The sequence below is a fragment of the Stenella coeruleoalba genome, assembly GCF_951394435.1.
Source record: "Stenella coeruleoalba genome assembly, chromosome: 12".
In the NCBI taxonomy this organism is placed as follows: Eukaryota; Metazoa; Chordata; class Mammalia; order Artiodactyla; family Delphinidae; genus Stenella; species Stenella coeruleoalba.
In genome coordinates this window covers 86,086,381-86,101,275 of record NC_137158.1, presented here as the reverse complement: position 1 = coordinate 86,101,275, position 14,895 = coordinate 86,086,381, and positions in this window count along the sequence as shown.

Sequence of the window (14,895 nt, the reverse complement as noted above, 5' to 3'; positions counted from 1 at the left end):
TCCAAATGACCATTACATGATGTTGCAAATTTACACATGGGTAAAGCATCCTTTGAAAATGTAAGTACGACCAATGGATTTTAATGTAACAGAGTATGAAAAAAATCATTGACATGAGAAGGTGACTTAGCAGAAGGCCAAAGAAGAACATATATCATGAAAGTAATTTACAAAGGAAACAGAGTAAGAAGCAAATAAATCTCTTCAATATTAAATAAACTGTAAAAATATTCATGTTCATCATTTAGAAAGTCCGCAAGAAAGTAAGATATGTTATGGGAATGAAAAGTAAACCAGCAGAAATGAGGAAATAATGGAAAAATTATATATAGAGTCTTTATAGAGATGAAAACTGCAGTAGAAATAAGAAAAAAAGTATAATAAACATGCCAGGAATACGATAAGTTAGAAGAAGTAAGTGCTATGGAAAGGCAATGAACATAAATATAAAATGATTTTCAATAAGGTGGTTGGATGTTAAGAAGTTCACAAATGGTATACAAGTAATGACAGTATGAGACATAATAGTAGGAAACTCTCCTGGTATAAAAAAGAGACAAATCTGTAGATAGGAGAGGCAAAGATGGTCTTCGAGGAGAGAATGATGCAGATAAAAAGAGTAGCAAGATAGTCTAAGGAAGTTCTGAACTCCATTAATAAAAAAATTATATTAATAACCACAACAAAAAAGTTTCATTAAAAAAGTGATTTGAAAAATGTATACCAGTCAAGCTATCCTTTAAATAAAAGGCAACATTTAAGTAATCATGAGCAATTTTAGAGGAAAAAAAGTCTCTAATCTGATGTTCAGCCAAAGAGAAAGTGAAATACAAGTTAAGAGAAATAAAAACAAAAGCAAATGTGGTAAAAGTGACTGCTACTGATAATTGAAACTCTTTAAACGTAAAACTTAAAAGAAATTCTGTTTATTTTCCACTTTAAAGTCAAATGAAATTACAGCTGATAATGTCCTTTTAAGAATCATACATATTATCATGTAATTTTTGTAAAATGATTTCATACATCTAACCTTTCAAATGCATGTAAGAGATCTATATCTGGAATAAAGTTTGTAAAATATTAACAGTGCTCATTCTCTGGGTGATCTGATTTAGGAAGCTATTCCCTTTTTCTTTCTTTTTCTCTATTTTAAACTCTTCTGTGTTGGCTGAGTTATTTTTGTAATTTTTTTTTAAATAAATTTGTGTTTTTTTCAAAAAGAAACATATTTCCTGGAAGTTCTCATAAACTTTCTCACTGCTCACTTGCTTTACTCTCAAGATATTCCTTTATTGAACTATTGCCAATATGAAATTCTAACACATGTGACATATTGGCCTTGGGATAGGGCAGGAGGCAGAGGCAGGCAAGGAACAAGAAGACTGTTACCTGAGGCTGGAAAAACACTAAAGAGAAATGACAAATGTTGATCTGCTTGTCAACCATTATGCCACTAAAACAGTGTCTTGATTACTGAAGCTTTATAATATTTTTTTGAAATCAGATATTGTGTGTCTTTCAACTTTGTTCTTGTTTGCTTGTTCCTTTGTTTGGTTTTTCAGAGTTGTGTTGCCTATTATACTTTCTTTACTTTTCTAGATAAAAAGAAACGAAATTGAGTTATTTGTAGTGAGGTGGATGGACGTAGAGTCTGTCATGCAGAGTGAAGTAAGTCAGAAAGAGAAAAGCAAAAACCGTATGCTAACACGTATATATGGAGTCTAAAATAAAAATAATGGTTCTGAAGAACTTAGGGTCAGGACAGGAATAAAGACGCAGATGTAGAGAATGGACTTGAGGGCATGGGGAGGGGGAAGGGTAAACTGGGATGAAGTGAAAGAGTGGCATGGACATATATACACTACCAAATGTAAAATAGATAGATAGTAGGAAGCAGCCGCATAGAACAGGGAGATCAGCTTGGTGCTTTGTGACCACCTAGAGGGGTGGGATAGGGAGGGTGGGAGGGAGGCAGACGCAAGAGGGAAGAGATACGGGGACATATGTATATGTATAGCTGATCCACTTTGTTATAAAACAGAAACTAACACACCATTGTAAAGCAATTATACTCCAATAAAGATGCTTAAAAAAAATTTTAGAATCTGTGTGTAAACTTTCACAAAACAAGGCTGCTGGTATTTGACTGGAATTGCATGGAATTTATAGCTTAAATAGGGGGAAATGGCATCTTGACAATATTGAGTCATTGAGTCTTGACATTTGGAATATATATATATATTCCAACAAACATCCTTGGCTTATTTCTGTCTTAGTGAGTGTATTAGTTTCCTAGGCTGCCATAGCAAAATACCACAGACTAGGTGGGTTAAACAACAGAAATTTACTTCTCACAGTTCTGGAGCCTGGAAGTCCGAAATCAAGGTGTTGGAATATTTGCTTTCTCCTAAGGCCTCTCTCCTTGGCTTGCAGATGGCTATCTTCTTGTTTTCTTGCTGTGTCTTCTCTGTGCTCCTGCATCCTCGTGTGTCTCCTTAAAGGCCCTATCTTCAGATGCAGTTACATTCTGAGATACTGCGGATTAGGGACTTCAACATATAAATTTGGGGGCGGGGAGGCACAATTTAGTAAATAATAGGGAGAAAGCATTCACTGCTTTACTATTATTTAGGATGTTACAGATTATTTTTATCAGATTGAGTAAGTGCTCTTCTATACCTAATTTGATGAGAGTTTTTAAATCAGGAATGGATGATTGATTTTGTAAGATGCCTTTTCTCCATCTATTGTGATTTTTCTTCTTTAAGTTGTTAATATGATGATATACGTAGGACTCTAGTATGTTCCCCAAGATGTTCTCCCACCCTCTTCTCCAGTGTAGATGCCCTGCATGATCCTGAGGGTTGTGAATATAAAGGATTTTATTCCTCTGATTATGTTCTTCTCATGGCACGTCTGACTTAAGAAAGGGAGATTATCACTTAAGACCATTGAAAGGTGAGCTTCTTCCAACTGGTTGCAGAAGAGGAAATCAGAGGTTTGAAGCATGAAAGGGTTTGACTTGCTGTCACTGGCTGGAAGGTGAAAGGAGACATATGTAAGGAATATGAGTCATCTTTGGAAGCTGATTGAAGCCAGACTGAAACAGGGACCTCAGACCTATAGCCACAAGGAAATAAATTCTGACAACAAGAACTGTGGGATCAGAACCTCCAGATAAGAACTCAGACCACCCAACATGTCTAGATCATCCTTGTGTTAACCTGAGCATAGAGCTTTGCCACACCATGCTGGACTTCTGACCTACTGAATACACATTAGTAAATGGGTGCTGTTTTATTTTTTGTTTTTTTTGTGGGTTTTTTTTTGTGGTACGCGGGCCTCTCAACGCTGTGGCCTCTCCCGTTGCGGAGCACAGTCTCCGGACGCACAGGCTCAGCGGCCATGGCTCACGGGCCCAGCCTCTCCACGGAATGTGGGATCTTCCCGGACGGGGGCACGAAGCCGTGTCCCCTGCATTGGCAGGCAGACTCTCAACCACTGCACCATGAGGGAAGCCCAAATGGGTGCTGTTTGAAATGGCTAAGTTTATTAAATTTATTAGGCAGCATTAGAAAACAAATACATAAGGTGAAATAAATTGGTTGATTTGGGAACATTGAATTAGCCTTGGATTCTGGGATAAATCTCACTTGGTCACAGTATGTTAACCTTTCTTAATATGTATAGAGTAATTTGCTAAATTGTTTTTAAAAGTTTGCATCCATGTTCATGACAGACATTGGTCTATACCTTTCTTTTCTTGTAATGTTTTTACCTGTTTTTCATATTAGGGTCATATTGATAGCATACAGTGGGTTGGAAAGATTTCTTCTTCATAAATTTTCTGGAAAAATTTATGCAGAATTACTATTCTTTCTTTCTTTAACACTTGATGCATTTACCAGTGAAAGCATCTGTGCCCATAGGTTTTCCTGTGAGAAGGATTTTTACTACGCATTTAATTTCTTTAATAGATATATAGCTATTTAACTAATCAATTTCTTCTTTTTTTTTTTTTTTTTTTGCGGTACACAGGCCTCTCACTGTTGTGGCCTCTCCCACTGCGGAGCACAGGCTCCGGACGCGTAGGCTAAGCGGCCACGGCTCACAGGCCCAGCTGCTCCGCGGCATGTGGGATCCTCCCGGACCGGGGCACGAACCCGTGTCCCCTGCATCGGCAGGCGGACTCTCAACCACTGCACCACCAGGGAAGCCCCCAATTTCTTCTTAAATGAGATTGGCTAATGTATGTACTCCAAGGAATTTGTGCATTCCGTCTAAATCTTCAAATTTATTGGCATAAAGGTGCTCACAATATTTTCTTATTATTCTTTTGATACTTTTAGAATCTGTTGATATCGCCTCTCTCATTCTTGATATTAGCAACTGTATCTTCTCTTGTTTTTCCCCTTAATCATTCTGGCTAGAAGTTTACAATTTGATTGATTTCCTGAAAGAACCAGCTTTAGGTTTCATTGATTTCCTCTATTGTTGCTCTGGTTTGTATTTTATTTATTGTTGTTCTTGTCTTTATTTTATTCTTTCCTCTTCTTATCTGTTTTTAATATTTTTTTTTTGTAATTTGTGAAGTTAGAAGCTGAGGTTATTGATTTGACACTTTTCTTTTTTTCTGATATAGGTGTTTGCTGCTCTAAATGTTAGCATATACCCTGCTTTAGAGGAATGCCACAAATTTTCACATACTATATTTTTATTCTCATTCAATTCAAAACACTTAAATTACCTTTTTAAAAATTCTTCTTTGATCATGGGTCATTTTAAAATGTGATTTTTAGTTTCTCAATGATGATTTTTCCAGAGATCTTTCTGTTATTGATTTTTAACAATATCATTATGGGTAGGGAAAATAGTCTGTATTACTTAAATCTGTATTTTAATCTTTTCAAATTTATTGAGATGTGCTTTATGGCTCAAAATGTCATTTATTTTGATCAATAGGCACTTTAAAATGTTATTCTACAGTTTTGGGGTGGATTTGTATAAATGTCAGTCAGGTTGATGGCATTGTGCAGCTTTCCTATTTCCTTTCTGATTTTCTACTTGTTCTATCAATTATTGAGAGGTGCAGTGAAGCTTCTGAATCTAATTGTTAATTTGAACATTGTCCTTGCAGTTTTATCAATTTTTTCATGTATTTTGAAGCTCTTTTATTAGATGCAAAAGTGTTTAGTACTGTTACACTCTTTTAATGAATTGACTTCTTTTATTATAAAAAGACTTTTGAAAATTATTGGTAGTATTCTGTTGTTAACTTCACTTTTTCTGATGTTAATGTCACCTCTTTTTTTTTTTTTTTTTGCGGTACGTGGGCCTCTCACTGCCGTGGCCTCTCCCGTTGCGGAGCACAGACTCCGGACACGCAGGCTCAGCGGCCATGGCTCACGGGCCCAGCTGCTCCGCGGCATGTGGGATCTTCCCGGACCGGGACACAAACCCGTGTCCCCTGCATCGGCAGACGGACTGTCAACCACTGCGCCACCAGGGAAGTCCCTAATGTCACCTCTTAAACTTTCTTTTGAGTAATGATAGTTTTAACATAATATATATTTTTCCGTATTTTATTTTTACTGAGGTATAGTTGACTTACAATATTTTATTAGCTTCAGCTGTACAACAGAGTAATTTGGCATTTTTAAAGATTATACTCCATACAAAAATGATTATAAAATATTGAATATATTCCCTGTGCTGTACATTATATCTTATAATTTGTTTATTTTATAACTGGTACCTCTTAATCCCATTCACCTATCCCCCCTCTCCTTTCCCCTCTGGTAACTGCTAGTTTGCTCTCTGTATCTGTGAGTCTGTTTTGTTATATTTGTTTATTTTGTCTTTTAGATTCCACATATAAGTGAAAACATACAGTATCTTTCTTTCTCTGTCTGACATATTTCACTAAGAATAATACCCTCTATGTTGTCACAAATAGCAAGATTTCATTTTTTATGGCTGAGTAACTTTCCATTATATATATGAGATAATTATATACATGATATATAATATATATATATGATAATTTCTATTCTTATGTCTCAAATGCAATAATCCTTTCTCCAACAATGTCTAATCACTGTTAATCTCATCCAGTGTATTTTTCATCTCACACGTTGTAGTTTTATCTCTAGAACTTCAGTTTTGATCTTTTTCATATCTACCATAACTCTACCTAACTTTTTGCAGACATGAAATATAATTCTGAGAACTGTTTGCTCCTTTTGGATCTTGCTTTTAAGATTTGTTTCGTGGGATGAGAGTGAAGTTTAGACTAGGGCTAATCATTCCCTTCTACTAACACAAGACCTTAGTTCTTTACTCAAGCCCCATAAACTCTGAGTTTCTATGGTTGCTCACACAGGCAATATTCCCAACCCTGTGTAAGTGCTGGATATTAATTCTTCTAATCTTTTAGGATGGCATTTTCTTGGGTCTTGAGCACTTTTCTTACACACATGTGGTGATTAGCACTTTGCAGAATATTCAACGGGGAGTCTCTGAAGGTTGTTGGAGTTCTTTCTCTGTACAGCACTTTTCTCTCTGCTAATCTGTCCTGACAGCTCTCATTTTCTTGATCTCTGTGAACTCTCAGCTCTGTCTTCTCTATGTAGGAAGTCATCTGGGCTCAGCCTGAGCTCCCCTCCCTGTTGTCATACCCAAAATTCTTTCAAGGCAGTTATCTGGACAATTACTGAGCTTTCTTGAGTAAAACTTTAAGTGATCTTATTGGCTATATAGCATAGTTGAATTTCAGGAACAGTTTCAAGTAAATTTCCTCCACTATTTTCACATTAATTCCATTCCACATCCCTAACCACCCACATAATGAATTTGAGGAGAGAGCAGTGAGGATGGGCAAGTATAGTTCATTTGAAGTATCATTACTGGGGGAAATTAGAACTTCAGCTTTTTGTCCAGGTTCCTTATCACACCATTTTAATTCCAAGTGGTCCATAGGAAACTCTGAATTCTCCAGACCAAATCTTTAAAGTCCTAAATTTATATAGCAGATGGGAAAACAAGAATTCTTCATCATTTCCACCTGGGTTTTGTTTACAGAGGGCTCTATTTATAATTAAGGAATCATTTCTTAGGATTTGACAGAGATGTTCTAAGGAAATTCCAGAAACTTGAAAGAAGAATAAGAACAGCACCAAGCAGATGTCTGGCCATTCAAAGCCATTCTGTCTTAATTGTTAGCAGGGAGAAAGGTTGCCCCTGATTTTACATTTCCTTATAATGGCTATCAAGCATAACTATCTCAAGTAATGCCTGACAGACAATCATAGAAACGATCAACATTTATCTCACATTTGATTTTTTTTTTTTTTTTTTTTTTTTTTTTTTGCGGTATGCGGGCCTCTCACTGGCGTGGCCTCTCCCGTTGCGGAGCACAGGCTCCGGACGCGCAGGCTCAGTGGCCATGGCTCACGGGCCCAGCCGCTCCGCAGCATGTGGGATCTTCCCAGACCGGGGCACGAACCCGTGTCCCCTGCATCGGCAGGCGGACTCTCAACCACTGCGCCACCAGGGAAGCCCTCACATTTGATATTTAACTGAGGAAAGAATTTCTATTTAGAGCAGTCCAAGTTGTGATAAAAACCATGACATTGCCCAGTTTGGATAGAGGCAATTTGGGTAGACTAAGAAAAGAAAAACTGTAGCCTTTTACTGAATGAGCAGAGAAAGCTAAATTTTCCTTGGTTGTAAGGACTGTAAAATCATGGGAGAGATTATCCAGGCTGGTGGTGCAATTGCTTTTCCTGAAGAGAAATTTCAAAATAGACCAGTCACCCAAGTATTCTGAACAATTAAGGTGCAGGTGCAGCCTCACCTGCAGAGAAGCATGAATACAAGGAGCCCAAAGAGAGCATCCTTAAAGGGTCAGCAGTTGGTATTTGATGTTGGATTGAACTTTTCTACCACCGGTGAGTTTTATAACAAAAAAGAAAATCCATTTGAATAATTCAAGACAAGCTTGTAAGTCTACAGCTAATCAACAAAGAACGAGTTGAATGACTAAGTCAACTTTCGATTGCAAACAAGAGAAAAAAAATAGGGTGCAGCCGGTCTCTGGGAAAGTGTAGTTTACAGTAGAGAGACCATCTGCTGAACCAAAAGGACTTGATAACCGCCCATGCAGGTACATTTTCAACAGGGACCCGTAAAAAAAGCAGAAGAACATCTTGCAGATGGCACTCTCTGAAAGGAGGACTCAGCATGTACTTTCAAGTGGAGCAGTTGCTTACTACATTTTAAGAGTCCATGGTATCCTGGAATAGGGTACAGCTTGAGTGTCTCAGTAGAACAGCCTGTATTTTCACTTGAGGGATAAAGCATTTCTAATGTGAAGGAAACTGCTCTAGTGACCCGGGGGAGCTGTCAGTGTTCTCTTAATGAGGGCAATTAACCACAACATTTATTTTTCTAATTTTGCTACAAGTCTTAACTGATTTAGAAAGTAGAATACAAACTTCGGCCTAATAGCATTAGGGACAGATTGTGTATGGGGAAAAGTTCAGTGGCCTCACTTACCCTCTGCAGCAGGAATCCTTGAGAGATACACAAATTCCACGGACAGCAGGCTTGTACGGATCTGGTTTAAGCTACGTTGGGTTTCAGGGTGTTGGGTTCTCCCTGAGACTAAGGTTTCATGTTGAACTGTGCCAGGTGGTTTGGGATGGAAGAGGTATTTTAGAGATGAAACAAAATTTTCAGAGTATGAACTGCTTAACTGTGACAAAGTTATCTTTTTTCAAATGTTTGCAACTTGAATTCAACAATTAGTTTGAAACTTAAAATTTTGAAGGTTGGTATTCATTGTAAAATTAGTACAATCATAAAATTTTGAAGCAAGAAGAAGAACCAAAGACACTGTTTACTTCAAAGATTTCATTTTAGAGATGAAGAAACCAAAGCACTGAAAGTTTAATAACCTATCCCAGCAGGACACACATATTAGGGGCCGAATCAATGTTTCGGCTCCATAACCATGCACATGATGAGGTTGAGAAGAGAGAAGCAGGTGTGATTGAGTAAATTATTGTTGAGTCACTTCTGTTAAGAGAATTGGAACTCTAGCTTTCTGTGCAGGCTCATTATTTCCTCCATTTCAATCCCAGGTGGTTCTTGGGGAACTCTGTTCACCATACCAAACCTCTAATTTTCTAAAGGGTAGGCCTGAAATAACATACCGTAAAATTCCCATCCCTGTGTTCTAACAATATTCTAGGATAGGGTTTGGTAAACTCTCTGAAAAGGGCCAGGAAAAAATTATTTTAGGGACTGGTGGGCCATATAGTCTCTGTTGTAACTGCTCAACTCTGCCCTTAAACATGAAAGGAGCTACAAACAGCACATCAACAAATGAGCATGGTTGCGCTCCAATACAACTTTATTTATGGGCATTGAAATTTGAAATTTCTATCCTTTTCATGTGTAATGAATTGTTCTTTTGATTTTTTTCAACTGTTGAAAAGTGTAAAAAACATTCCTAGCTTTTGGGCTGTACACAGATGGTGTCAGGATTTGGGCCATGGCTGTAGTTTGCTGATTCCTATTCTAGGAAGTAATGATGATCATGCTGATAAAAAAACAAAAAGATTATGATTCAGAAACTGAATGGAAAGTGCAAAGAGCACTTTAGGGCACTGGAGGTGGATGTGAATCCCTGGCATGAGGCTGAACCTCAAGGAGACACAAACTGAGGTAAGAGGATCCCAGATTCCTTTGGAAGGACTTTCATGTCCTACAACTGGGATGACAAATACTGCCCGGGACAGCTGCTGTACCTCCTCCTCCACAGAGGCTCACTCAAGAGAGCCTTCCCTGAAGCACTCAAACAACTGTTTGCAAAATGCACAGGAGTTTAATGAGTGGTGACCAGAAGCAGAGGAAAAAGTTAATTAGGCTTTCTTTGTCTCTAATGTGTCAGGGTGGAGAGGGGTACAATGTGCCACTGAAATCAGAGAGTGAGTGAAGAAGAAACATTTGAATTTTCAAAAGACCCTCAGTGGGAGGCAGGGGGAGGCATCCACATTGATTCTTAGGCTAGGAGTGCAGAGAAGTGTTAGGAGAACATCTCAGTGGAACTGATACAAACCACAGTTATATCTCAAGAGATAAAATATGTTTTCATGCAATTAAAAGGAAGAGATTAATTAGTGCTAGCTCTTGATGTTTAAGAGTTCCAGGTCTGTTCTAGTTAAAAATTTTATGATTCACCACCTAAGACATGGGGGTGGAGCGGGGGACGGGGGGAGGCAGGTGGTACCAAGTGCCGAATTCAATTTCCTTCTTAACTTGAAAACTTCTCAAGTACTGCACAACCTAATAGAACCTTTAACCGCCTTTGGCTGTGTCAGAAAATGCTCTTCTCTTTTCCTTTTAACTAGATGACAGGGACCAATTAAATTAATGAGCCTTACAAAAGTATTTCCCTTGGCAAATGGCAGGCTGTATTAATGTTTGCACAGTGCAGTTTTTGCGCTATAAGCCGCTATGTTAAATGCCAATGTTTCACAAGATACCTCCATGTGCTATTGATGTCTACCAAATTGTAGTTATGTATGTAGGTATGTGTGTGTGTGTGTGTGTGTGTATATATATATATATATATATATATATATACACACACACACACACACATATATATGTGTGCATATGTGTGTATAATTGGATTTAATTTTCTGTTGTTATGCATAATGTAGATATACAGAGAATATGAAAATATGGCACACATGAATAGTGTCTTCATGTGAATCACCTCATTTAGTCAAATCTTTCTTTTTTCTATTTAACAGTCTCTAGATTATCATTTTCTCTACAATTAGTTATTTAATAGTGACAAGTAATATTTCCCAAATGATCAGAAGAATCTAAAAGATGATAAAAACATGTCTATTCACATTGCTTGAATACTTTAATACTTTGATAGTAGTCTAATGAAATGCTTATTATAATCTCTTTAACATCATATTTACACATGCTGTCAGTTGGAGAGTAAAGTCTGAGTAAAATAGCAAAGGCTCAATGATCAGGAAGAAGGCTTCATCTTTATTCTGGACAAAAAAAAATGAAATACATGCCTGTGTAGTGATCGTTGCAAAAAAGCGCAATGTTCTTGCCACATTGTGTAATTTGGGGACTGGTTGAAGAACTATAATTCTTTAGCCAAGCTCTTCAGCAATATTATTTGAGTGTAGAATTTTCCTAGAATAGTTTTCAGTGTGGTTAAACGTCCATGCTACTTGGAAGAAAACATCAACATGGATCTCTTGGTTTGTTTCAGCATGTACTGTTCTTACCACATAAGTATATCTTAAAACAGTACCTTTTAAATCAGTATTCACAATTGAAACTAACTAGAGTCAATACAATTAAAGAAATCTCTCTCATAAGGAAAATCTTTGATAGAAATAGTTATTCAATTCAATGTGCTCTTTGTAGAAAATTATTACATTCATTGAAAAAAGTAACAACAAATGAATAAAAAATGATTTTTTATTTAATACTGAATTTTTGAATTTATAGACATATGGAAAAAGGCTAATATACTGGAGTGAAAATAAGCCAGTATCTCAAAGATTACTTGACTTTTTAATTTGTTAAAAATGTAAAAATTCACTGAGTACATACAAGGAAAACACAGAGCCTATTTCAGCATTCTAGAGACATTCCAATTTAGAAGAATGGATTATTTAAATGGAATATGCATATTGTAGAATTGTGTTGTGTTTTTATTAGATACATGGGTTTTATTTCTAATATGGGTACTTTTTAATCTTTATAGTTACAACTTAATGTAGCTGATTTGCTAGTCTTCCATTGAAAGATACAAGTTTATCTGGAAAAAATTTTGGATAGGAAACATTCTCTTTTACCTACAGGGCAACTAAGAATTGATACATAGGCTGTTATCTGGTGTACAATCACCACAAGGACTTTACTCCTATTAGTGCTTGCAATATGTAAACATTGCCTTTCTACCACTTATAAGTTCAACTCACTATACTCTGGAAAAAAAATCTACTAAAGCTGCAAAAGTGTGTCTCCGTGGGCTGCTAGTGCACTTCTAAGAACATGAAGTCATAGTTTTAATGTAAAACAGACTAGACAACAGGTAATAAATATATATAGGATGTGTATGTTCAAAATAAATACAGTTAGAGTTCTACTTTTGCCCCAGAGATAGTAAGATGATCCAGAATTAGCCTTCCAACATTAACATCTAGAAACTGAGCAAAATACAGAAACAACTATTTTCAGACATTACAAAACAGGCAACTCTGACTGTGATCCCTGGGAGAAAGGAAACATCACTCAGGCTTTGTGTCAAGAGCAATTTCCAAAACGCAGCAGAGGGAGAGGGACCACAAACAGAGCCTGACAATCTTACAGGTGTGAGAATACAATTTGAACACACTGAGAGTCTAGAAGCTTTGAGGCAAATTTCAGAAAGGAAGGAGTTATGCAGAGGAAGATATCTAGATATCTGTAAAATAGCCCAAGTGAGTCTTTGGCTGGATATCAATCTGTGTATAGGTAGGGTGAAGCTTCACAGAGCTGGACAAGAACAACTTCTGGGATAAGAAGAAAAAAAAATTCTAGAGAGCTGTAATAACAATTTTCAGAGCTTACATAAGGTTAGCAATCCTGATAATTCTCTCCTGCCGATTCATACGGTTATATGAAATGTAAAGCACCAATAAACTTGAAGAAGAAAAGCAAAGCTGACATATTGATAGAAAACATGATATCTCATATCAAATATCAAGGCAATGACCAAGACAGTATTTTATTGATACAATGATAGATAAATAGACCAACACAATGTAAGAGGAAATCTAGAAACAGCTCATACTCTTGAATTTTGACAAAGATGAAACGAGAGTGAAGTTTGGAAGGCATGGCTTTTCAATAAGCTTTTCTGCATCACTTGTACAGCCATATGGGAAAAATGAATCTTAATCCCTACCTCACAGCATACACCAAAATCAATTCCAGAATGATCTTACATCTAACATATAAAAAATAAAGCATTAAAGCCCTAAAATGTTGTTCGAGAATGATAGCATATTTATGTGAGTGTGGGATAGGTAAAATTTTCTTAAACAGGACAAAATATCCCTAGCACAAAAGGAAAACAAAAGGATAATTCAGACTGAACTAAAATGAAGAGTGTTCATCAAAAGACAGCCTTAGAAGGGTACAATGGTGAGATGAAAACTTTGAGAAGATATCTGTGGTACATATATTAACAAGAACTTGGACCCAGAATATGTAAAGACTACCCTCACTCAATAAGAGAAAGGTAGCCAACCCCAATAGAAAAAAAATAAATGCCATGTGAGATCACAATGAAAAAAGAACAGAACTGTTAAATAGGAAAAGTTAGAAAATACTAAGCATTGACTAGGGTATGGAGCAACTGAAACCCTCATGCACTGATTGTGGAGATGTAAATACTAAAACTGCTTTGGATCACTGTTTGGCAATATCTACTGAAGTGGCATCTCTTACCTTATCATCAATTCCACTTCTATAGTATATACTCAAAAGCATGCGCATATATGTTCCGTGTGTCCATAGCAACACAAGTCACGATAACAAATGTGTAACTAACTCAAATGTCCATCAACCATAGAATTTATAAATAAGTATAATATAATTATGTAGAAAAATGATTAAATTGAGTCCTGATTCTAATGTATAACAATTCTTTGAACTTGGGCAATTTAAATTCTCTAAGTATCAATTCTGTAACTATAAAATAGTCACCATATTTGTCTGGCTGGATTGGTGAGATTAAAAAATAAATAAAAAAATAAAACTGTGAAACACACCTGGAATACATCACACCTGGAATATAGCACTATCATTAGCTCCCCTCCCCCCAACACTCCCAGCCACATTTCTAATTTCATTTACTTGACCAAATTTATCTCTTTCCTTTTGCTTACATTCTGGTTTATCTAGTGGAAGAAATCATAGTTTGCATTTTTAATTTAAACATTTAAAATCTTTTCTACTAATTTGTACATGATTTGTGTTTATTTTCTATTTCTGCCTTGCTAGATCTTTCACACTTTTCAAACCTCCTGCTCATTTTTTTCTTCAAAGTCATTCTGCCATTTGCTGCCTTTTCTTCTGTTCAGATATAACAGTGAATTTCAATTGTAGCACCTATTTCCTTACTCTTGAATATTTTATTAATAACTTTGATGCTGGTGAGTAGGAGGGAAAGATGTTAGATTAACACATCAGAAGACTGAAATCTTTACTTCAAATATGCATCATAAAAGAAGAGAGAAGATTCCCTCACATTAACCCTCCCACTCTTCCTCCTTTAGTGATGCTCATGTTAATTTTCTAATAATAGAAATGTCTGGAGAAACCTATTACCAGTTGACAGTTTAGTGGGGAGTTTCACTTATGACTAGAGAAAATGGACTATAAAAATGGAACTGACATCTTGCCACAAAATCCTACAGTTTAAGGATTTTTAAAAATAAGTGTAGTTTAAAAAATACACACAAATTTTACTGATTTTTCTCAGAATTTGACTGTGTATACCAGAAAAATAATAACTTACATGAATTTAGGAAAATTGCTATTATTGGTGCTTTCATTTTATACCATAGCACCAGCCACCTCCAAAGAGCCAGTTGTCTGGAAGAGCCCACATGCAGTTGTAGGGGAGTTAAGATAGCCGATGCTAGGTCATGACTTTATTTTTATGACATTTTTTCTTTTTACAATTTTATTCAACTATAATAGATATACAATAAATGGCTCAGATTTAATTGGACAATTTGATGAGTTTTGCCTTATGTATACACTTGTGAAACCATCACAGTTAAGATAAACATCTCC